At 37.0% G+C, this 25,996-nt stretch overlaps 1 pseudogene; it reads right to left on the minus strand.

Moving 5' to 3' along the window:
* Positions 1-366: 366 nt before the first annotated feature.
* Positions 367-17,371, minus strand: LOC107690017 (myosin heavy chain, fast skeletal muscle-like; annotated as a pseudogene).
* Between the last annotated feature and the right edge of the window lie 8,625 nt (positions 17,372-25,996).

The raw sequence follows: 25,996 nt of genomic DNA on the forward strand, positions 1-25,996 counted from the left end.
ATATGGTATCTTACACATAAATAGTCAACAGATCTATACTACGAGTACGAATATTTCAGATCGGTTCTATTCCAATTACCTGACTGTGATTTGCAGTGCATCAATGGAATAAGCAGTTTAATTAAAGTTTTTATAGAGTCTTATTTATTTTTCAGATTTTTAAATATTTCTAGGCATGCTTATGGAGAAAATTCTTTTGAAAAAAAAAAAACTTAGTGAGAAGTGACAACTATAGGATCTACAGCCATTTCACACAGCTCTGCTAACCTTTAATCCTTTTTTGATTTGCATTTTTATTTAAAATACCACCCTATATGATGTTTATATCAATAGTCACATGACATATCAAATTGTTTCTGCTTTCACCTCCAGCAATGTTAGCATTAAATGGTTTAGCCTAATGAATATACTAAGAAAACTTGTCACTAGTGACCTAGAACTGTTCCAGACATGCTGCTTTTATTACTACTTTTAAGTGAAGACACATGGACTATGAATCCTTTACTCCATTCGGTTTTCTTGCCCCTGTTTACAAAGAGGAAAAATATTTTAATTTTAATCTCCCACAACTTTCCATCCCACACTGCAGTGCATATTATGAAAAGCAACTGGTGGGGCTCACCAAACAGCTCAAGAGATCCAAACACTGACCTTTGCTCTCAGATCCCGGTTCCTTGCTCTCATCTTGTTGACCTGAGACTCGGCCATGTCTGCTCTCTCCTCTTCCTGTTCAAGCTCATGCTGGGCCTTCCTCCACCGCGCTAGATGGACATTGGCTTGTTCCTCCTATTAAAGCACATATTATATGCAACTACTCACTGAGTTTTACAGAGTTGAGCATTTACAAAGTCAGATGGATGTATTTTGACTTACAGCCTCCTCTGCTTGTCTCTTGTAGGCCTTGACTTTTATCTGAAGTTTATTTACCAGATCCTGAAGTCTGTTAACTGTCTTCTTGTCCTCCTCAGACTACATATAAAAACAATATTGTCACTTATTTATCTACTGGACAACTAGCAGTTCAGATGTCTACTGCATACCTGGTAGATAAGCTCCTTCATTTTTCTTTCATATTTACGAGCGCCTTTGATAGCATGAGCTCCACACTTTTGTTCAGCATCCAGCTCATTCTCCAGTTAGCGGACCTGGACAACAGGTAACAATATAGTACAGAAAACATTTATATGTGTTTGTTTGACCAGACATCTACGAACCCTGGATTCCAGTTTCTGGAGTTGTTTCTTCCCACCCTTCAGGGCTAAATTTTCTGCTTGATCCAAACGATTCTGCAGGTCTTTGTTTGTGGCCTCCAGGCTCTTCCTCATTCGCTCCAGGTGTGCACTGGTGTCCTGCTCTTTCTTGAGCTCTTCTGACATCATTGCAGCCTTCGAGGGAAGTAAGAACAGAAATTAACGAATGGAATCAGAATGGAACATTTTTACACCTGACTCTTTTGAAGCATTTGTTTTGGAACCCGGTCTCCCTTAGTTCGGTTTGTTTAGACATATATGAACACAATATGCTTGGATCTGCACCAAAACAATTGGTCCAAGACCGAGGTGGTCTTGGCCTGATTGAAACATACGCTGGAGCAGTTTGGTTGTGTTAAGAAACTGACCCAACAGACCTACGAACCAAGCTTTATCATAATTGAGAATGGGAAATGCTTTATATAAAGCAGTGTCTGATTCTGTGGGTGTACATTTCTAGTTGAAAAACAAAGAGCACTTCTTCATCTATTAGAAGTATAGCAGTTAGAATAAGTAGTCATCTACTTACATCAGTTATTGCTTTCTTAGCCCTTTCCTCAGCATTCCTTGACTACTGAGCAGAGTCCTCTACTTCACTCTGGAGCTGGGAAATATCAGCTTCAAGCTTTTTCTTGGTGTGCAGAAGACTAGTGTTCTGAAAAAGTGGAGGTAGATGGTACTTTATAAAAGACTTGTGCATTTTTGTTTCAAAGCTAAGATTCTAGACTGGCGTTACTAACCTGGGCATGCAGGAGTCCCACTCGTTCACTGGCATCTGTCAGCTCCTGCTCAGCGATTTTCCGGCTCCTCTCAGTTTGTTCCACAGAAACTCTCAGTTCTTCAATCTCAGCCTGCATCAGCAAACTCCTGCGTTCAGACATTGCTAGCTGTTCCTTCATGTCCTCCTGTTCTCTGAGAGAATCGTCAAAGTGAAGCTGAACATCCTGTTGAGACATGGACCAATCAGATTAGTCACTGCTCAGCAGCATATGTTGTGTTTCTTAACTAGCCTAATCAAGACACCCTGGATCAGCCAGGTTCCCATGTAGTCCATCAGGTAAACCTGCTGGTGAGAAACAAACCAATGCTGGTTGACCAGATGTACCCTCACCATGAGTTAGACAAACTGAGTGGAAAATTACAAGAATGCAATAGGATGGAATTGGGACATGTTACAGACTTTGGCAAACTCGTGGAACCTGGATAATCTACATGAACTTCATCTCAAAACTTCATCCACTAACTTCTAAGCCATGGCCCAAATGCCAGCCACTATCAAATGATTTCAAATCAAGTCACCTTAAGTTGTCCTTGAAAGTTTCGAAGCTGTTTCTGGGCTTCTGCAGCGAGGCGATTAGCGTGGCTCAACTGTACCTCCATCTCATTGAGATCCCCTTCCATCTTCTTCTTGACTCTCAGGGCATCATTCCTGCTTCGCACCTCAGCATCCAGAGTGCTTTGCATGGAGTCTGTGACTCTCTGGGTATTTCTCTTCAGCTGTTCAATCTCTTCATCCTTTTCGGCCAGCTTTCTTTCCATGTCAGCCTTAAGCTGGTTGAGCTCTAGTTGTACACGGAGGATCTTAGATTCCTCATGTTCCAGGGATGCCTAAAACATATCATGATCCATTTTTGGAGCATTAACCTCACCTGTATGCAGTCTACGAACTTATTAGATATATATTTACCTCTGCCTCCTCTAGTGCACATTGTATCTCAGATTTCTCCATCTCCATTTGCTTCCTGGCCTTCTCCAGTTCATGGATGCCTTTTCCAGTCTCACCTATCTGCTCAGTGAGATCTGAGATTTCCTCTGTGTGTGAGATACACGTTGAAAGAATAGGAACCATTGCTAGTTTTATAATATAAATAGATCATGTTTTAGATATATTTTAGAATATTTTTTGTTGCATCAACCCAATCAGCAACTTACGCTGCAAATTCTTGTTCTCTCGTTTAAAAGTTTCCAGATGGTCCAAGGTCTCCACATAAGAGTTTCTTAATTTAAAGAGCTCAGTGCTCAGTGATCGAGACTCTTTCTGAGCACCTTCCAGCTCTGCCTGTGACTCTTCATACTTTTGCTTCCATTCAACCAGAACCTACGAAGTCAGAATAGAGAGACACTTTCCCAAGAATTTCATCTGCTTATTATGGTGGCTCTATCTTTCATTATCGTTCTCGGTGATTTTAATAAAGCTAATCTCACCCGTGAACTGCCTAAATATAGACAGCACATCACATGCCCCACCAGAGACAGCAATATACTGGACCACTGCTACACTGTTTTAAAGGATGCATACCACTCTGTCCCCCGAGCTGCATTGGGACTCTCTGATCACTGTTTGGTTCATCTTCTACCAGCCTACAGGCAGAAACTCAAATCCGCTAAGCCTGTAGTGAAAATTGTAAAAATATGGACTGCTGAAGCAGAGCAGGATTTACAGGCCTGCTTCTAACTTACTGATTGGAGTGTAATCCTACATCAGTTTCTGTGAGGACATGTGTGTTCCCACCAGGACTTATTTAACATTTAACCTGGAAAGGCCTGAAAGCCATCACCTGCTACAAGACCCCATCCCACAGCACTGAGGCCAATCAACAACTGGCTGAAGACCTGAACGAGTTCTACTGCAGGTTTGAAAAGCAAAAGCATGTATGTATGCATGTATGTATGTATCAGGAGCACCTTAAAAAACCACAACAAATTCCTCGTGTATTTGCACACCTGGCGAATAAAGCTAATTCTGATTCTGATTCTGATTTCAGAAAGTGCGAAATTCAATTGTAGTGTTCTGTTTCAAGTAACGGGTAAAGATTTTCAGGTAAAAAATATAAATGAATGATTCCATGAAACCTGTTTTATTTACCTTATCAAAATTCCTCTGCTTCTTGTCTAAATTCACTGCTGAGCTATTTGCCCTTTCCAAATCTATCATAAGGTCCTCTATCTCACTCTGTAGTCTCTGCTTGGTTTTCTCCAGTGACGCACACTTTGCATTTGCTGCTTCTATTTGCTCCTCTGCTTCTTGGAGGCGCTGAGCAAGCTTTTTCCTGCAAAGATTAATGGGACAATGACGTATAAGGGTGTCCACAATAAAGAAAAGGGGATTTGTTTTTCAAATCTAGTTTAAACCATACTGCCATATTGTTAGGAACATACTCTTTGTACTCAAGTTGGTTTAATGTGGTTTTGAACAGACTTGTAAACCATTGAAAATGCATGACTTTTTCTTTCTTTAACTTTATTGTCCTCCAAGGGGAACTTCGTTTTGCAGCAAAGGTATCAACACAGGCTACAAACAGTCACATTGCAAGAACAAGGATAATACGATTATATTTTAAAATGAATATGTAAAAAAGTAAATGTGTTTTTGAATAGGATTTGTTACAAATATGAATGTATTCATAAATATAATTAAGTTTGGTGAGAGTCCTTTTTCAGACAAGTGCCAACATGAACTGGTGTGATTAACCCAAGTATGGTATACCCATAATACCCATAACCCAAGTATATGCCACAGCCATATCACCCTGCAGCCCAAGACTGGTTGCCCACTGAAGCTAAGCAGGGTTGAGCCTGGTCAGTACCTGGTTGGGAGACCTCCTGGGAAAACTAGATTGCTGTTGGAAGAGGTGTTAATGAGGCCAGCATGGGCTGCTCACCCTGTGGTCTGTGTGGGTCCTAATGCCCCAGTATAGTGACGGGGACACTATACTGTCAAAAAGCACCATCTTTTGGATGAGACATTAAACTGAGGTCCTGACTCTCTGTGGTCATTAAAAATCCCATGGCACTTCTCGTAAAGTGTAGGGGTGTAACCCCGGTGGCCTGGCCAAATTCCCTCCACTGGCGCTTAAAGCGTAAAATGCTTTGGGTGTATAGCAATGCACAATAAAGTTCTATATAAATGCATCATTCATTCATGGTGCCTCAGTTGATAGCCTTAGTTAGTCATGGAATAGCATTCATATTAAATAATCACATCACTTACCCTAACCAACCCCTGAAATCAGAGGAAAATTATAAGAATGTTTAAAAGAATGTAAAATCTGGTTGACAGGAAAGTTGTTCCAGGACCAAAAGAAATTGAGATACCCAGGAACACACCCTACTTGGGTTCACCCTATTAACTTGTGAACTCATGCTTGTCTTACTTGGCCTCCTCAAGTTCATCAGTGCGGTGAATAGCATCAGACTCATATTTGGTTCTCCACTGAGTTACTTCACTGCTGGCTTTAGACATCCTTCGTTGTATCTCAGCTTTGGCTTCCTGTTCTTCTTCAATCTGCTCCCTCAGGAGAACACAGTCATGACGTGCTGATTGTAAGCCGTGGGCTAGAGCATTCTTAGCCTATAAAGATAGATTATTAGAGTTCAAAAGCACATGTTGCTTTGCTAGCTCTGATGCCATATCATCTTGTGCATTTCATTACCTTTGACTCCTCCTCAAGCTGTTTCTTCAGTTCATCGATTTGCTGAGTAAAGCCCTGTTTGGCCCGTACCAACTGTGAAATCAGGCTATCCTTCTCCTCAATTTGTCTAGAATACTCGTCTGTTGAACAAACAAAGTCAGACGCTCTGCAACAAATGGCACATAAAATTAACTGGTATCAGTGAAATCACTGCCTACCATTTTCACTTTGAAGATGGGCTTTCTGGGAGCCGAGGTCATTAATTTGACGCATGTTCTCCTCGTTCTTGCTATTCACTTCAGACAGTTGGTCTTCAAGATTATGGCACATATTCTCCAGGTTAACCTGTCATTTACAGATATACTGTTTTAGACAATGCCATTTCCCTGTTAGGTGTCAGGATTGGCAGAACGGTAGAATTTATAAACCTTGGCTTTTGCTATAAGCATCAAGTTGCCTGCTAGATCGTCAATCTCCATCTTGCATTCACTCTTCTCTTTCTCCAGTTTCTGCTTGATTCGCTGGAGATTGTCGAGTTGTTCTCCGAGCTCTGCCATGCTGTCGGCATGTTTCTTGTGTAGGGTTGCTGCTGTGGCCTCATGTTGTAGGTTGGCCTCTTCGAGATCACGCCGCAGCTTCTGAAATTCAATCTCTCGTTTCTTGTTCATCCCGACTTGAGCTGCAGTGGCACCACTGGCTTCTTCCAGCCTCTCGCTGATCTCCTCAAGTTCCCTGGAGAGATCAGCTCTCTGCTTATCCACCTTGGCCCGAGCTGCACGCTCAGCCTCGATCTACTCTTCTAATTCCTCAGTGCGAGCCTTAAATGGGAAAGAAAGTACAATAATGAGCCTTTTCATATCTTCAGCTGGCACTTCTTGAAGAACAAACAGAAAAACAGCTTACATGGAGCTCTTTTATCTTCTTATGAAGCTGGGAACCCATTGATTGCTCATCCTCTATTTTGCTTAACAATTGGCTGATCTCAAAGTCTTTTCTGGAAGAAGGAATTTAGAAATGGTTAATACACTTTGTTAATGATACATTTTTTTCAATGCTTATCAGAAATACTACTTTTTGAGTTTCTCTTCCAGTTGTTGCTTGTCATTCTCCAGGTCCATGATGGACTCTTGGGATATTTTCACATCACCTTCCAGCTTCCTCTTGGCCCTCTCAAGGTCCATTCGTGTCTTCTTCTCTTGCTCAAGGGAACCTTCAAGCTAATTTGAAGAGTATTAGAATACAACTCTCAAATGAGCTTCTTATATTTAACATTTTTGTGATTGCCATACTCACGTCATCCACTTGTTGTTCAAGCTTGGTTTTGGCTTTGGTCAAAGTATTGACTTTGTCCTGCTCAGCCTGGAGATCATCAATAACTTGTTGGTGTGCTTCTTGGAGGGCTTTCTTTTCTTTTGTTAGCTTTGCAAGATTTGCATCTTGGCTAGATATTTCCTCTGTAAGGTTTTTAACCTGCGAAAATCCATTGATTGTCCATCAAATCTGACAATGAGATTAAGTTGTGCATGTATACATTGGGATATTCAAACCTTATTCTCAGTTGCATGCTTTTCCTTCTCCACTTTAACCAAGGTGAGCTCCAGATCATCAATGTCTTTCTTCAGCTCAGAGCATTCATCCTCTAGTTTCCTTTTCTTTGCAGTCAGCTCTGAATTGATTTCTTCTTCATCATCCAGTCTTTCAGTCAACTCTTTCAGCTTGGCCTCTAGCTGGAGTTTGCTTTTATCAGCCCTTCACACCTCTCTTCAGCATCTATGTTATTCTCACTGTCCTATGAGTGCAGTCAAATGAGAGAGTCTTTAAATTGTCAATAGTGTTGCATTAGATTTGCTTTTTTGTTACTTTTTCCTAAAGCGATATCAAGAAAACGGTTAGGAAATGATTATGAACTTGTGACACCCACAGCTCAATGTTTTAGTAATCATTAGGCCATGCTCCAACAAATGCATGCCTTTTTTTAAAGTTAAAATATGAAGAGACACATTACAGAAAAGGAGTTAAGAAGAATAATCACTAACAGCTTGGACTTGTAAGAGCAGTTCATTCTTCTCCTGTATCAAAGATACCATTTTCTCCTCCAGCTCTTTGCGTTTGGCCTCGGCTTTAGCAAGCTCCTCTTTGCACCTCAGAAAGTCCGCCTTCATGGTGGCCATCTCCTTCTCTGTTTCAGCACTCTTCAAGAGAGGCTTTATCTTATAAAACAGCTTCATCCATGGCCAGTGTTTTACATTCATAAATGCACGGAGGTTGTATTGCAAAGTGTAAATTGTATCTCTGGAAAAATCATCAGGTTTATTGTAGCTAACTAAAATTAAAACCGTTTTTTTAATTAAATATAAACAAACTATTTAAAGCTAGTTACCAATGTAACATTTCTCATTTTGATTTAGTTTAAATGAATGATTAAAAATAACTAAAACTAATAAATGAAATAAAAAAGAATAAAAACTGTATAGACATTTAAAAAAATATATATAACTAATAAAAATGGTAAAACACACCGAAATTTAACTAAAATTAAAAAGAAAATGGAAAATACAAAAAATAAAAACAAATTCAAAATATAAAAAGATCTCATTGACACTGATGTACATCTGAAAAATTTATAATAGTATATTGGCAACATATTTGAGAAGTTTGAGATTCCTGTAAACGTACTTTTGAGCATACATCTTCTCAAACTCGTTCCTCATGAGATATCCTCGGCATAAGGACTGAATGCGGGATACCAATGATGCCAATTTTTCATCTCGCATTTCCTCTAATGTCCCCAATAGGCCAGCTTTGAAAAACACCTGTTAGATTAATTGTGTCAGTATGTAATAGTGAATGTTATCAAGAACATTTTCCAAATTGATAACAGATTGAGGCCAGTAAGAAGACAAATTTGTGTGACCTTTGTGTGGCCAAACTTATACTGTGTGCGATCAATATCAGTTGATCCCAAGAGCTTCTCAGAAGCCTTCTTTCCATCGATGAACTGTCCTTCAGGGATCGCACTGGCATTAAGGATTCTGTACCTGTGACCATGAGATTATAGATGTTAGATCATACATCTTTAGATACATATGGTGGTCATTATTGTAAATTGCAATACAGTGTAGAGTGGAGTGTTGAAACTTCCAATTTATTACAACATTAAATACCAAATAAATGGACATTAAATATTGATCTGAATTTGAAATTAGTATTATGAGAGAAGAAAGAGATTATGGAGTTGTGTGTTATGAGAGAGCTATATGGAAAATCAGTTGGCTGAGACAATGGTCAGTTATACAAGTTAATAGTCATTATGCAAATGTATATTTGACAACAGAATATATTCCACAGAGCCATGTGGTAATAATAATATAAAAGCAAATGCACTGAATATTCTCATTAAATTACCTCTGCTTGAAGTCAGCATAAAGGATCTTACTAGGAAAACCTTTCCTACAAGTCCTGATGCCTTCCAGTATGCCATTACAGCGTAACTGGTGGATAACCAGATGGTTGTCCATTATCCCTTTATGAGTCAATGATTAAAATAGAATTCAATTATTTTTAATTATCATATAATATTATTTTTTTTTAACATTCAAATGCTGTGCTGAATTCAATCTTATTCATGTACCTGGTGTTTTCACCTCATTGGGGATCAGGCAAAGTGAGGATGTGTGCTTCGCAAGTTGGTCATTAGCTTGCCCAGGTTTTCCTGTGAGAAGTGAAACAGTCCATGTCATTTCAAATAACTAACAAGCAAAAAGGAAGTATAAAACCTCTCGGTTTTCATACTCTGAATACAGCTGATACTGTCTGGAAAGAGCCTCCTTTCTTCTTGGCTGCTTTTTTTGCCTCCTTCTCCTCCGTTATTGGCCTCTTTGGAACAAAAAGTGATAGATTAATGGTTAAATCATTTTAGTTTTACTTCTAATGTTTCAGAATGGTTTACCTGCTTCAGCAGAGGCAAAGGAGGCATACAGGTGAGCCAGCAGCTTGACTGATGACTTCTGGTACAACTGAACAACAGACTCGTTTAACGGGTCCTTGTTTTTGTCCAGCCAGCTGGAGATGTTCTAGTCAACGATGCCGGCATAGTGCACTGAGGAGAAGTGAGCTTCAGCCTTGCCTTTGGTTGGCTTGGGCTTTTGGAAAGCATTGTTCTTGCCCAGATGCTGGTCATGCAGCTTGTTCTTGAAGGAGGTGTCAGTTGCCTTTGGGAACATACACTCCTCTTCAAGGATGGAAAAGATTCCCATTGGCTGGCAGACAAAACGATGAAGTCATAAGTGTACACTGGGAAATCAGATTTGGTACACGCTATTCATGAATTAATGAAGAAGTAAAAAGTCTAGTGAAAACGTGCACTACTTTCATGAAGTGCAATGTTTCGACCTGATGGAATCTTGAGAAGATAAAACACTGTGCTTTTTTATATAATTTGGCCCATTAAAATCAGATTTCCAAATCACAAATTAAATTTCAAGACTTTTTACAAGTGTGCTAAGAAATGCAGTCATGAATGTGTGCTCTCTTTAAGTACACTTACCTGGCTTTTCATTTCTTTTAAATTATCTGCACGTAATCTCTTTTAAAACAGAATTTTAAGATTTGAACTGCAAGTACACATTCAAATTATTATTATTATAGTTATGCACACTTCTTTTTTTCCCCCAGTGGTGAACTTTATACTGGCCTCTATCAGTATGAATGCAGTATCACAAAGAAACAAAGTGATTTGCAAATGTAAAAAAAAAAAAAAACCCTTGATGGTAGCCATTGACTTTCATAGTATGGGAAAAAATACTGTGGAAGTCAATGGCTATCGTCAACTTTTTGGTTACCAACATTCTTCAAAATATCTTCTTTTGTATTCAGTAGAATTTTGATTGAACAAATTTAGATTTTTGGGTGAACTAACATAGTAAGTTTTGTAAAGTAAATAAACTAAACAATTTTAATTCTAAATATTATATGTGACCCTGGACCACAAAACCAGTCTTAAGTGTCAATTTTTCAAAATTGAGATTTATAAATCATCTGAAAGCTGAATAAATAAGCTTTCCATTGATGTATGGTTTGTTAGGATAGGACAATATTTGGTCGAGGTACAACTATTTGAATATCTGGAATCTGAGAGTGCAAAAAAAATCCAAATGTTGAGAAAATCGCCTTTAAAGTTATCCAAATGAAGTCCTTAGAGATGCATATTACTAATCACAAATTAAGTTTTGATATATTTACGGTAGGAAATGTACAAAATATCTTTATGGAACATGATCTTTCCTTAATATCCTAATGATTTTTGGCATAAAAACAAATCGATAATTTTGACCAATACAATGTATTTTTGGCTATTGCTACAAATATACCCCAGTGACTTAAGACTGGTTTTGTGCTCCAGGGTCACATATTTGAAACAATTAAACTGCATTTTGTTGATGTTTATGTAACCATTTAGGTTGAAGAATGCAAACCTCAAAATTATGGATTTAATTTCAAATCTGACCCCAAAAGTAATTTTCACACTCAGATAAAGTAAGTAGTATTTGGCTGGTGATGTGATGAGGGGGACCACAATTTTGTAGAATAAAACACCTTTTATAGGCTACTGGCATGACTGAGTGCTGATACAGGGAGAATAAACATAATTTGAAAAACTGCACACATTTGTGAGTACTACTCATTTCCTGAGATGGGCTACCTTCTCAATAAGCTCAATACAGGCGGCCAGATCCATTCCAACGTCTATGAACTCCCAGTCTATTCCCTCCTTCTTGTACTCTTCTTGTTCGAGCACAAACATGTGATGGTTGAAGAACTGTTGCAGTTTTTCATTGGTGAAGTTGATGCACAGCTGTTCCAGGCTATTGAACTAATTCAGAACAATCAATCTATGAATCATTTTGCCATCCACTTGAGCTGTTAACAAATGAACTTTTATGAGTCAAGACGCATTAAAGAATTCTTATTTAATTTTCATAATCAAAGCTTCGCACAGCTGTGACAGCCTGACACATTAATTATCAAATACATGTGGCTCACATCAAAGATTTCAAATCCAGCAATGTCAAGTACTCCAATGAAGAAAGCGCGAGGCTGCTTGGTGTCCAGCATCTGGTTGATTCGGACAACCATCCACAAGAACATCTTCTCGTAGACGGACTTTGCTAAGGCCAACACAGAATTCATGACCTGTGGGGTTAATAGATATAGTACAGTGTTGACTAGATCGTGTAAACATGCCACTGAAGCAGAGACGCAAGAATATGAAGCACATACCTGTTGAACGGTCTGCCCCTTAGTGACGTACTCATTCCCAACTTTCACTCTGGGATAACAAAGAACTTTCAACAAGTCGGCAGAGTTCAGTCTCATCAGGTAAGCGACTTTATCAGCCACTGCAACAGCCACAACACAGAAATATACTTACATACTTCACAGAGAAATGTGTCACCTTTTTGATGAAAGACACCAAAGGCTTGGTGGATTTTGTGGGTGTAGCTTTGTAGGTACAGAACTGGGAACAACAAACCAGTATTTCTTGCATCATTGACATCAACCTGCCGCTATGAATCTTCACATGCCATATTTGTACAGTATATAAGTGAACAATGGCTTCAATTTTAGCCTCTTCTTTAAAGTCAGCATGAAATGGAAATCTACCTTAAAATCTGTTTTCTCGTTGCATGTAATTGATCTTTTTGTGTACAATTCATCAAATTCTGGCCACATAATTTAATCAAAATGTCATTTGTTAAATGTCAAATGCTGTTTCACCCAGATGCGCATCACAATACGAAATAAAAGATCTGTTGCTAGAATTATGTGGCTTCAGAAGCTGTATAGCCTACTAGAAGAGTATGGCACATATGTCTGGACTGCTTTTATGATATTTTCTAGTCATTTTTGCACTCTGGTCAAAAGACATCTGTCCACTATTATTTTCATTGAAGAGCAGCATGAACATTCTGTTAAATATCTTATTTTGTGTTCCACAGAGAAAATAAAAGTAATAGCGGGTTTGGAATAAACAAGGGTGAGTAAATCATTACAGTATTTACATTTTTGGGTGAACTAATGGTTCTAGTCAGCTAAATGATAAATTAGCATTAGAATATTTTAGTCTGGCAGATTAAGAATGCAAAAATGATCATACACTCTTAAAAATAAAGGTGCTTCACGATGCCATAGAAGAACCTTTTTGTCTAAAAGGTTCCATAAAGAACCTTTAACACCTGAAGAACCTTTCTGTTTCACAAAAGGTTCTTTGTGGCGAAAGAAGGTTCTTCAGATTACAAAAAGGTAAGAAAGAGATGGTTCTTTAAAGAACCTTTGACTGAATGGTTCTTTGTGGAACCGAAAATGGTTCTTCTATGGCATCGCTTGAAGAACCTTTTGTAGCAACTTTATTTTTAAGAGTGTAGATAGGCCTGATGCTTAGATATGTCACCTATACCTTCAGTGCCGTCGGGTTCAGCCTGTTCTTCATGCTGCTTCTGTTTAAACTTCATGTTTCCATAATGCATCACTGCACCTGTCATCTTATAGATGCTGCCTTTCTCGTCAGTGGTGAAGCCCAGGATGTCAATGGCTGACTGGAGAATTTTAGAGAATCAAATTGAAAGAAATTACTAAGGCTGCATGATTTGGATTTTTATGATAAAAATTGCAGTTGTGATTTTTTTAAGCTCCAGGTGTGCTGTGCAGGGCTGCATTTTGTGATTATATATCAATGTGACTATTATAATTATAATTATTTTTATTATTATTATTATTGATAATAAAATATTAAACAATGCAATAAATATTAATATTGTAATATTGCACTGTCATTTTTTATTATAGTTAAAACATTAAAAAAATGTTGTTACTTGAAATAAAATAAAACTTAATAAACAGTTAACTGAAATAAAACAAAATAATAAAATAAATAAATATTACAAAAAATAAACTTATTTTAATTCAACTAGTTGCCAAGGAAACATTTCTTATTTTCATTTAGTATAACTTGATGCACTAAAATAACTAAAACTAAAATAACAGCAGCTGGTTTATAAGCGCTACTCATTACAAGTATGAGAAGATGGTTTGCACATTTTATAGGTGACCAAATGCATTTTATGCAAACTCAGAACAGATGCAGAGATGAGTTTGTGTGGAGCAGCATTTACTGTGAAATGAGATACTGAAAACACTGGATTATGAATTGCTCACGTGTAATTGAACACAGTGCTTCATTATATACACAGTACTTGCACATACAGTATTAACTTATTTGATAATTGCACTAAGCCATAATGTGATTTAGGTTTAATTCTGATTGATCATGCAGCCCTAGAAATTAGTAGTAAAACAAGGATTTTATATGTAGTTTCTGAGTGCTTCTCACATCTGTGGCCTCCAACTCCTCCTTATCATTAATGCTGGCCACTGAGATCTGGCCTTGACTGATCATGGGGAAATCATAGGGATTGGTTGTGATAAGGAGCATATCTGAGGAGAAAGAAGAAAACAGATTAAATGTGAAAAAGAACTTAAAGATGATTGGCCATCATGTGACATTATGTGTCACATTCTCACCTATCAGCTCTGGCTTATGGCCTGTGGTGACCTGATAGAAGATATGGTAACTCCTCTCATCCGCCAGCTGAAACGTCACCCTGGACTTCTCCAGCAAATCTAGAAGGACAACAACATAGTTATCATGTGGAAAGTGGTTATCATTTCGATGATGTGCTAAAAGGCTTACATGTTTCAATATCAGCGGAGGCGAGTTTTCCAGTTGTTCCAAAGTGGATTCGTATGAATTTACCCTGTTGGAATTTACAACTTAGGATAGACAAATGCTAATTAACTTCTTAAAAATAAGACAACACAACTGCTGAACTCACAAAGCGTGAGGAGTTGTCATTCCTCACAGTTTTGGCATTCCCAAAAGCTTCAAGCAGAGGGTTGGCAGAAATGATCTGATCTTCCAGCGTCCCCTGTGGGGAAAGGTTTCAGTAAAAAATCAAGCCTGCTTCTCGTACACCATGAACTTTTCCTCACCTGCATTTTTCCTTGCACGGCCTCTTTCTTCTTGTCTCCAGACACTGCGATTGTCGCAAAGTACTGAATGACACGTTTGGTGTTCACAGTCTTTCCTGCACCAGATTCTCCGCTGGAAATGACACAGTTACACGGTTAGACAGCTGGAGCTTCACAGCTCATCATCTATCATTTGAGAGTGTAGAGTTATAGCGCAGTCAAGGCCATTGATCATGACTTACGTAATCAGGACAGACTGATTCTCACGGTCTACAAATGAAACAGGAGAAATAATGGGAATCTCTTGCATTTCTTGTTTAGAATGCATTAGTAAGTAAAGTGTTGTCTTTGCCGAATGTCAGAATTAAAAAAAAAAAAAATGTTAGGCATGGTTCTAAAATCGAACTGTTTGATTTGTGCACCCTTGTATATTCAATAAACAGTTTATCATTTATAATATTTTTATGCCTTGTACATAAAGGTTAGGATCATGATTTTTCAGTAGTATTACAGCACACCATGAGTGTACATTCACACCATTTGTTGTTTGCTTTTTGGGAATGACGGTAGTCATTGACTTTCATTGACCTCCATACTAGAAGTCAATGGCTACCATCAACTTTTTGGTTACCAACATTCTTCAAGATATATTGTTTTGTGCTCAAGAAATACAGGTTTGAAATGACACGAGGGTGAGTAAATGATGACAAAATGTTAATTTTGAACTGTACCTTTACCAACTGGAAACAGTAAAACTATTTGTGCTACAGACCCGTGTGTTTATGATTACTATATTAAATTAAAGGGGTCATATGATGTTGCTAAAAAGAACATTATTTTGTGTATTTGGTGTAATGAAATATGTTTATGCGGGATAAATTCCCATTTGCATCATCAAGCAGGATAACAGACTGTTTTCGGACAGCTAAAGTAACTGGCTGACACCTGAAGCCTCATACATTCACATTAAAAAATGCCAGGCCGAAACCTGGAAACAAACTGCATTTTAGCACTTCCAGTTCCAATATCCTGAAGTCAATGGGTCTTTCGAATAGATTTTTGGTTAATAAGGTCTATGGTGAACACAAGCTCAAGATGTTTTCATGTTTTATTCTACAACATAAAATACCCCCACCCCACCCCCCCCTTGTGATTTCTTCAAAGTTTTGTTTGTCTTGAAAAAGGTGGTTGCTAACAAGTTAACAGTTGCTAAATGGGACTACAGAGGTTGTAGTCTCAACTACTCAACTACTGATTAGCACACTTTCACAGTTCGACTGAGTAATCATGCTCTTGTAAACTATTCTCAACTCAACTTTCAGGTAAAATGTTCTTTTAAATAAATACTAAAGGAGTTGTCAGAAGCTCAATGACGGTTACATTGAAGTCATGTGACCATGGTGTAGTTTGTTTATAGCCTATTGTACTTAGGCCTCAGAATTCATAAACGTTGTGATTATTTGTGAAGATTAATCATATACTTTTGTTGGTCAAAGAGCTTATTTGGGAACCAGGGTGATGCAATCTTCTGGGTTGGTCTACAAAAAATATGACATCATTGCACCATTTTATAACATGCGAATGCTATGATTTGCATCAAGCAGACCAGAATATCACCCAATCAGAATGGTGTTTACATTTATTCACATCAATAACCTTCTGTAGACATATGACAGGCTGGCTCTATTTTCCTCATGCAATATTTAAATTAAAGATTTAAATCTTACAAATTGAGCATCGTAACCACTTGTTGAGCACATGAACATAATGGCTATTCAGAGGCGTTTAAATTAGTCCCAGCTTAAAGCACCAATGCAATGTAAATTTGTTGTGCAGACAGCTTCATTTATTGTTAATGGGAGTTTTCACGGCAATGTAAAACTAAAAGTCATCATAAAAAGCAGCTTATAAAGCTTTTCCTTGATTAAAAATGTGTCCCTAATGTTGTTCTGATAGTGAATTAGACCCACCTGTAAGCATATTCTGATATGCATTGTCAGACACAGAGAAGATGTGAGGTGGCACCTCCATGCGCTTTTTGCCCCTGTAAGCCACCACCACCTCTGAGTTATACACCGGCAGCCACTTGTAAGGATTCACAGTAACACAGAAGAGCCCAGAGTAGGTCTGCAGAGACAAACCACAGAGATTCATTAAAATTACATTAAGTGCTCCAATCTGACCATTTTTCAGAACTGAGGCGTTCCTTACATAAATCATCCATGCCGCATAACGATCTTTGAGGTTAAACAGCACCGAAGGCTCGTTGAGGTGGGTCATCGTGGCCATGTCCTCAATTTTATCATACTTGGGTGGATTCATTGGGTGACATTCCTCATCCTTCACTGTCACAGTCTGCAGGGAAAATGTCATGTCACTGTATTCTGGAGCAGTCACTACGATTTCACTACAGTTTCTTTGTATTTTAAGTGAATGTTTAAAGACTCTTCAATCTAAGCCGATTTCATGGCGTCTCACCTCCCCAGCCTCAGTCTGGACTGTAGCCTTGCCTCCTTCTCTATTTTGAATGATGCCTTTAATGTACAGCTCTTTAGCATCAGGAACAAAACAGGCTGTCTTGGCATCAAACGGCCGATTCTGAGCTTCAATTCGCTCCTTCTCGGGTTTGCGGAGATAGATTGCAGCTGGCCCATATTGGGCCATTTCTGCATCGCTGCTCATGATGTCCCAAAACTGGAAAACAACACTGACCTTGTGAAAATATTATGCAACCATAAGAGAAAGAATAGAAACATAAATTTAAACGCTGGACTATACTTTTGCTAGTGCTCCTCAGTAGTATGATATTGATTACACTGAAAATGAAAGATGTATTATATTATTTTTTTAATATGTATGAATTTTTTATATTTTATATCAAAAAGTACACATTAAATTATATTATATATTAAATTAAAATGTGTTTATATATAAAATCTGAGTCTACTTACATTTTTTTAATTTCTAAATTATAATAGTGTATATATACTGTATATAAACTGAATGAGAAAGCGATCTTACCGCAGGTGACCACAAACTGACAGGCTGTCTCCTTAGCACAGCAAGAAGTGCCCTTTTATTATGATGTGCTAGAGCAGCAGAAATCACCCTCTATATTTGGACATGCAATTCTATTCAAACCTTAATCATGTCACACTATCTTTATCTTTCTATAGCCTCGGAAATTCAAAGGCTAATTGAATGTGTCACCAGGATTAGGTAACAATGTTCAAAGATCTGGATTTAAATATGCATGCCTGCGTATCCTTTGTTTTTTATCTCTAATAATAAACCTCTAATTAATTCTTCTTCAGGACAGGACTGATAACAGACACTGTACATATAATTTGTAATGTAAATGTAGTTAAAATCATGAAGGAAATGTTCAACGTTGGAAAATATGTCAAGGGTTGAGCTTCATCTCATAATCAAGCACCTCAACACCCAAAAGTCATCTTTTTTTCCACTCACGTCTTTTTATGAAACAGACACTTTTACATGGACTGTTTCAGATGTTCTCTTGGTTTTGAATAGAACTGGAATTCAATTACTAGTTGTGCCTTGTGAGAGGGAACACCCACTAATTTTGTCTTGTCCTGTGAATTTTTGCGATGGTCTTCTCTGCATATCATATCAGTTACTCCTAAAGCTTTAAAGCACAATGGGAACGTTTGTTGTCATGTTAAGAACACCTTAAATCCTTCTCCAAACATTCACTTCCGTTTCCAAGGACAGATGCTCAGCTGATTATTCTGAGCACTTGCTCCTCCAGACCCAAAAATACCACCTACAAAGCTCAGTTTGATGCACTACACAATTCTTCAACTGTGTTAATCTTGACATTTATGCTGGAAATCCTTGGTGGAGGACACTAACTGCAAGACAAGTCCTTTACATCTGTGAGCGGACTAATATTAAACCTAGGGTAGCTCTTCTAGGAAAAACATTGAGGTAGGCTACAATGTTTTGTCATTGTAAAGTGTGAATTGTGACTGTCCTCTTAAACAGTGTTGGGGGTAACGCATTACAAGTAATGCAAGTTACGTAATCAGATTACTTTTTTCAAGTAACTTGTAAAGTAACGCATTACTTTTTAATTTAGAAGGAAATATCTGAGTTACTTTTTCAAATAAGTAATGCTAGTTACTTTGTTTCCCATGTCTTGACTGACAGCTCTCATGTTAATGCATTACTTTTAAAAGTAACTTTCCCTAACACTGCTCTTAAAACGATGTGGGAAAGCATTTGGAAAATGACATACTGTGTTGTATTCAAGTATATTCTCTTTAGTTCTGCAGAGTAGGCTACAGTGTTCTATTGCAGCATCGGTGCTTTTTAAGAGAGATTTGTAAATAGTGTTTGATAAGAACTGCTTGAGTTTAGGGGTGAAGTGTACTCCTGTTTAACTGAACAATGGAAGACAGAGACATGTTTGGAAACAATCATTATTTGTCACAACCCCATTTGGTGAACAGAAAAACACCTTCCAAAGAGGAATGACAGCATACAAGCGCCTCTATATTCTCTCTTCTGATCATTAAGGAGATCTCTGATGCGTGACATCCCAGAAATAGCCCCATGAGAGTGAGCTTTGATCCTGTTTCACATGTTCGGAAGCTGGGACTTTGATGATGTCACGTGAGTGTGTTTTGACACAGGATGCCAAAAGGATACTGTGACAGATGGCCGAGGAGCCTGCAGAGCTGTTATTGACGTGAGAATTGGACTAAAATCAAGGGAATTGTGGCTAACTGAAAGAGAAACATATTTACTTCTCTATTTATTTTTTGCACATTAATCTGGGCATTATATTGACTTTGTATAAAGTCACACATTGATGTTGGTCTAAAAGTCCTTGGTGTCTTTTTTATCCGTTTAGTTCATTTAGATCACATATTTTACACCGATTCTTGAGAAGTGGGACAAAAGAGGGTGCAAAATTGAAAAAAATAAAACCTTGTACTCAGACAAATGAAACTACATTTATGAATCTTATGTGTACTAAGCTACTGAGCTATGCTTTGATGCAACCTCCCGACTTGTCTCTTTTTTTTATCAAAATGTGCTTGGACTGTGTATTATAATTTCAACTTTATCTTTAACAGCGATCAAGATGTTTTTAACATTTCAAAACACCTTGTCATGTTAGCAGACAGATTACATTTCACACGTGACCAACAATTCCTCGACAAATCTAAAATATCATAATCAAATATTATCAAAATGTTCATCTGACGGAAGTGACATAGACCTGACAGAGTTGACAAATCTGACGGTGGTGATGAAACCCTAAATTGTAGTCATTTTAACTATCAAATACATTCAATCAATCAGTTACTGTATTAAAACAAAAACAACAAACAGTGGGCATGTCATTGTTTATAAAAGATTCACATTTCAGTATTTTGATATATCTTTGGAACACAACTGATCTATTTTCTCTCATCTCAGAACAGTATGTCTGCTGTGCATCTGCGATGGTAACAAGGTAACTTTTAAAAACAGTCATATGAACAAATAAAACAATTCTTTGTTTACCTCTATTTGTTTACATTCACCCGGGTCGTAATATTCACATTTAAACATCTTAACAAACGCTCCAAAAATGATCAGAACCCATATGATCGGAGTACAAATGAACTGTATTATGTATAGATATGTTTTATCCAGTGTTTTGTGTTCCCTCAGTCTTATGTTCCCTGAATCGTATGTTCCCTCAGCCCTAACTCTGTTAGAAGTGATGACTATCAATCCACAAAAGCAATGCTGTCAGGTCACATATTTAGCATACATTATTAGAAAAAAATATATATTTTTAATATAATTAAAAATGACTCGAAAACCACAAAATATGATGACTTCACGTTGAATGTCAGCTCCGTCATTGGCCCGTCACCAAAAAGTTTATTTATTTATTTGTTTGTTTGTTTGTTGGACGGCTCATTTTGGTAACTGCTAAGGTTAAACTGTTGTTAGCTCATTATTATGCATGTACCGTGTAATTTTAAGGCACGAGTAATAGCACATTAGCTTGTATAAGTTGTCAACAAAAATTTTAAATGCCCAAAAGGTCATGTGATTTTCGTATTCAGCATGTCAAACTTCATGAAGAAATATTAAACGTCGTGTATTTAAGCCTGTTATTAAAGTAAAGTAAGGATATCACCTGCTGGCGAACTGTAGTCACTACAAGCTTGACAAACTGGTGCATGTTACCCTGGAAAACAAAAAAAAGGTTCTTTGGCTTGTAACCAGTGTTGAGGGTAATATATTACAAGTAACGCAAGTTACGTAATCAGATTACTTTTTTCAAGTAACTAGTAAAGTAACGCATTACTTTTTAATTTACAAGAGAATATCTGAGTTACTTTTTCAAATAAGTGCATTACTTTTAAAAGTAACTTTCCCCAACACTGGTTGTAACAATATAGCAGAACACATTTGGTGCTAAATATAACCTTTATTTTTATATAAGATTCCATAAAGAACCATGCTTTGGAAGTGCTATAAAGCTCAAACTCGAAGACGAAAAAAAAACTGAAATGTAAAATATATAGAATTTGCTGCAGTTGCTGATATTTATATGGCCAAAAGGTATAATGAAATTCTAATAGCTTGTAATGTAAATAAATTAGATCTTTATAACAGTATAACCAGTTGTTACTCTATATCTCTCAATAATGTCTTAGTAAGATGATATTTAAATATTTAGTCTTATGATTGAAACTCTGTTTTTTCAAACACATACTGTAATGAAGTGCGAGATATGTTATTTCATGAGAAATGTGTTATTTTATTAATGCATTATTATTTATTAAATATTGTTGTCAATGTTTATTTTAATGGATTTGCTATATCAGCAAAGTAACGTAAAAATACATTCATATGGTGCTAAATACACATGCAGCACTCAGTTTTACTGTATACGATAAACAACAAGAGGTTTCTGCTCCATCTCTCTTTTCACCAAGTGTTCTTGACCTGAAAGGAATTAAAGAACCCCGATCTAACATGTTGTTCAAGCAGAAATGGAAAAAAGTTTGTTTTTGCCTATGGACAGATGAAATGATCAAGTAATGTTTGGAATTACCCCAATATGATGATCTTTGACTCGCACTTCATTCGAATATTCGCATAAAATCTGGATCTGAAACCAACCCTTATCATTTGTCGAAACTGAAAATAAGCATCTGTTAGAACTCATTTGCATAGAGCTGATTATGAGAGCAGGTGTTTCCTGTGTGTCAGGACTGAACTTCCTGTCCTGAAGAAAATCTCCACAGATTACTGCATCTGATAGAAGACAAACGTCAGCAAACTTCAACTTTTTCCAGATTTACATGTTGCCATGTCACGTGAATGTCAGGCTATTGGGAGCATTTGATCTCTTACAGTTTAGAGCATAACTTTACTGTATCAAATAATTCAATCATTTTTAATTTTGATTATATCTGTCGTTAACTCACTAGTTCATTTATTAGTCATGTGACCGTCAGTGTGATTTAGCACTATTTTCATACCACATTTGTATCACTTCGTAATAACACACGAGTTGAAATCTTATACTGTACTTTCATTCTTGATTCTTCCATTGATCGTGTAAGTGAAAATTGACTTAATTTTGAAAGTAGCTCATTTTGAATGGTTACAAGCTTAATTTCTCTGCAAAATCAATAAGAAAACCATTTTAAAACATGCGGTTTATTAAACAGGTTGTGAATTATCGTAAGCCAAAATATTTTCTGCAGAAAATGACACAGTTCAAGCTACTGATTCTTTCACTATTTTTAATAGTTTCATGATTTCTATGACACCAGGCCAGGAAATATTAATATGTGCTATCATTAAAAAAATCAAACAGCACATCAAATTCTGAGTTCAGTCGCTGCAGTCAGATTTTTTGATGCTTTTGCTGGTGGGGCAGACAGGGGCCACTTGTGCTTTTAGGGGGCACAATTTTAAAATTAATCTTAACCTACTTTAAGTAGCCTATTATTCATTCAGTCATTTTTCACCATGTCATGTATCGCTGCAATCTCTAGAAGTAATCTATAACAATTTAAACTAAAATGAATGTTTCATCATGTTTCATATATTTGACAAATAATTTTGTATTGTAGTGTCAAGGGCATCATTTTTGAGGGGGCACGAGTGAGGGGGGGGGTCTCTCATGCTTATTGTGTGACACACAGCAGCCACAAACTGATATAGGCTTATGTCCCTACTGTACTGGAAAAAAAAAAACAATAAAACCATCACAGAACATTTTAATGTGTTCCACGACAAATAACATTACAAACTGTAAAACCATTACAAATTTTCTAATGGTGTTTATAGTTTTTTTTTGTTTGTTTTTTCAGCAGGGTTTTTTTTTTATTTGTTATTTCTATTCAAAATATTTCCAAAATATATCATGAAATATCTCGATTCTCAAATATGTGCAAGCAAATGCAGTTTGCACCTTTATAGATTGTATGTTAGTTCTCTAGTAAAGTAGCCTAATAGTGTCACGATGATCTCTGCCTGCACTGAATCCTGCCAACCCGGATCAAACTCACCTGCCTGTAGCTTTTAATAGCCTGATTTTGAAGACCTTGATTAGCTGGATCAGGTGTGTTTGAGTGTAGAAGCCAGTAAGAGCTGAATGCTGCGTTATGCCGATTTCACACCGCAAGCGTGAGCAGCGCATTTTTTTATTTATTTATTTTTTTTGCGGCGTGCTGGTGCGTGCCTGTTGGACGGGCTGGTGTTGTACCCATTTTCGACCCCCTGCAAAATTATTACCCCTCTCGTTGAAATCGCTATCTGATTGCCTAATCCTAACCCCACCCCTAATCCTAACCCCTCCCCCACACCTAAACCTACCAATACTAGGGGGGTAATAATCTGGCAGGGGTCAGAATTGGGCACAACACCCGCAGTGGTCAATATAATTGATTTTCAATAGGCTAGCTTTTAAAACCTTGGTAATACCACGTGGTATGGATTATATACTGGAATAAAGAGAACAATACATGTCAATAGACATTGAATTGAAACGTTGATATGCAGAGTTGTATATCAAACTTGGCAGATTTAAACAAATGGCCAAAGAGGGCCAAAAAAGGGTGCACCCCTGGATCATCCAGGCTGGATGTGATGCCCCTGGGAATATGCCAAGTTGTCCATAAAGCCCGGACACACTGCATGATTTTCGGCTGCCCTAGACGAAATATGTCTATTGTTAAACAATCGTGGCTTCTATCGGTGTCCTACACTCTAAAAAATGCTGGGTTAAAAACAACCCAGTGCTGGGTAAAATAGGGACAAACCCAGCAATTGGGCTGTTTTGACCCAGCGGTTGGGTTAAATGTTTAACCCAACATTCTGGGTAGTAACCCAACCGCTGGGCCAAAACAACCCAATTGCTGGGTTTGTCCCTATTTTACCCAGCACTGGGTTGTTTTTAACCCAGCATTTTTTAGAGTGTACATTGTACAGTGAGAGAGGTTCAAAGACGGCCATTGTCACCGTCTTGCGAACAAAGATAGGCTACGATAATTTTCTGAGCGTCGGAAATTCAGCATGATCATCGGAGAATGTGCCAGCCAAAAATGCAACATGAAAAGTAAAACCTTTTTAATTGAAAAAAACCCAAAACAATAGCAACTATTGTCAAATCATAATACAGCAACAATAACAATCCAGGGCCATTCAGTCTTTCAGTCCAGAGAAAGTCCTTCAGCAAAGACATTGTTGCAAAGCCATCAATAGATTGAAAATACATTTTTATTTCAAGTTTAAATATTAAAAAGAGAGAAAAAATACATTTATGAATATGATATTTGGCTAAAAGCAAAATAAGGTTTATGAAATAGGTATCACTTTAATTTTCACATCAATGAAAACTATTTAATTTCTAAGCATATTTAAAATTAGGATTTACCTGACACTTGATAAAATCAAAAATGTCACACCAAAATATCGTTATGTAAGAGTAATTTCAAAATAAACGTAATGTTTCAGGTTTCTCTAAACCGAAAGAACAGTTGGTATATATATCGTTCTTAAGTCTTATCTGGGTAAAATCTATTAATCAACTTAAATGTAATTTATTCATTTTGGTAGTTGTGAGATAATGGCCAGACTTTCTTCAGGGGATATCACTTACAAAACCATTCCAGTAGGAGATTACATAAAGCATTGAAACACACTCCTTCTGAAACAAAAGTGAAAGTGTGTTTCACTTTCAAAAGGCCCTGTTTACTTACAAATGTTTTGCACAGATCCACTGAGTGACAAGAGATTTGAAAAAAAAAAAGACCTCTAAAGAGCATGAGAACTCCATGTGGCACTGCTTCAGCAACAATTGCAAACTCTTTTGGACAAACAGGAATATTCCATTCTTAACTAAAAATGCAGTTTTTACAGATTGAATTACAGATTGAACCAGTTTGATTGAAACCCATTTTATTGATTGATTGATCCCATTTTAAACCAATTTTCAAAGAAAGGGGATTTGTGTAATACAGTAAATTCTTATTATCCCAGATTAGATATGACTAATGAACAGAACATTTGGAATATTACTATCGCTAATATCACTAGTGATTTTACACAGTCCATACTAATTGAAATCTCAATACATTGTAGTTTACAGTAAAAAAAAAAAAAGAAAAAATAAGTTTAATTAATTTAAAAACCAGTCCAAAAACACTAAAAAAAAAAAACATTGCAGTACATTAAAAGCATGTTTGCTACACTATTTATTGAATATGTTTTATGTTTCTGTAGTGTTTTTTTTTTAGTGTTTTTAGACTGTTTTTTAAATTAAACTTATTTTTTCATTTTTTTTGAACACACACAGAACTCAACACAATCATGAATATTAAATGGAGCACTAATGGAAGTGATCTCAATTTTGCAATGTAGAAAATCAACAATGCTTCACAGAACATGTAATGAGTGACAAATTCTATTTAGAATTTATTTTGGGTCTGTTAAAAGACTGTGTTTAGCACCAATGATGAAATGTTGAATTGAAATTTTACATAATGTAAGGGATCAGTCTCATGTGACACTAATAAATTATTTGTTAAAAGCTGCCAAGGTTAGAAAATAATGTGTGTACTGTACATTATAAATATATTTCATTCAATGTAAAAAAACATGTCGTTCTTGCAAATCATAGAACATCTTTCATAAGTTTCATAATATATAGTTTAAGTGGTTTTGTAACATAACGTCTCAGGTTACTTATGTAACCATGGTTCCCTGAGTAGGGAACGAGCCAATGCGTCCTCTAGGGGTCGCTATGGGGAACGCCTC

This window comes from Sinocyclocheilus anshuiensis, unplaced genomic scaffold (assembly GCF_001515605.1).
Source record: "Sinocyclocheilus anshuiensis isolate Anshui unplaced genomic scaffold, SAMN03320099.WGS_v1.1 scaffold1609, whole genome shotgun sequence".
NCBI lineage: Eukaryota > Metazoa > Chordata > Actinopteri > Cypriniformes > Cyprinidae > Sinocyclocheilus > Sinocyclocheilus anshuiensis.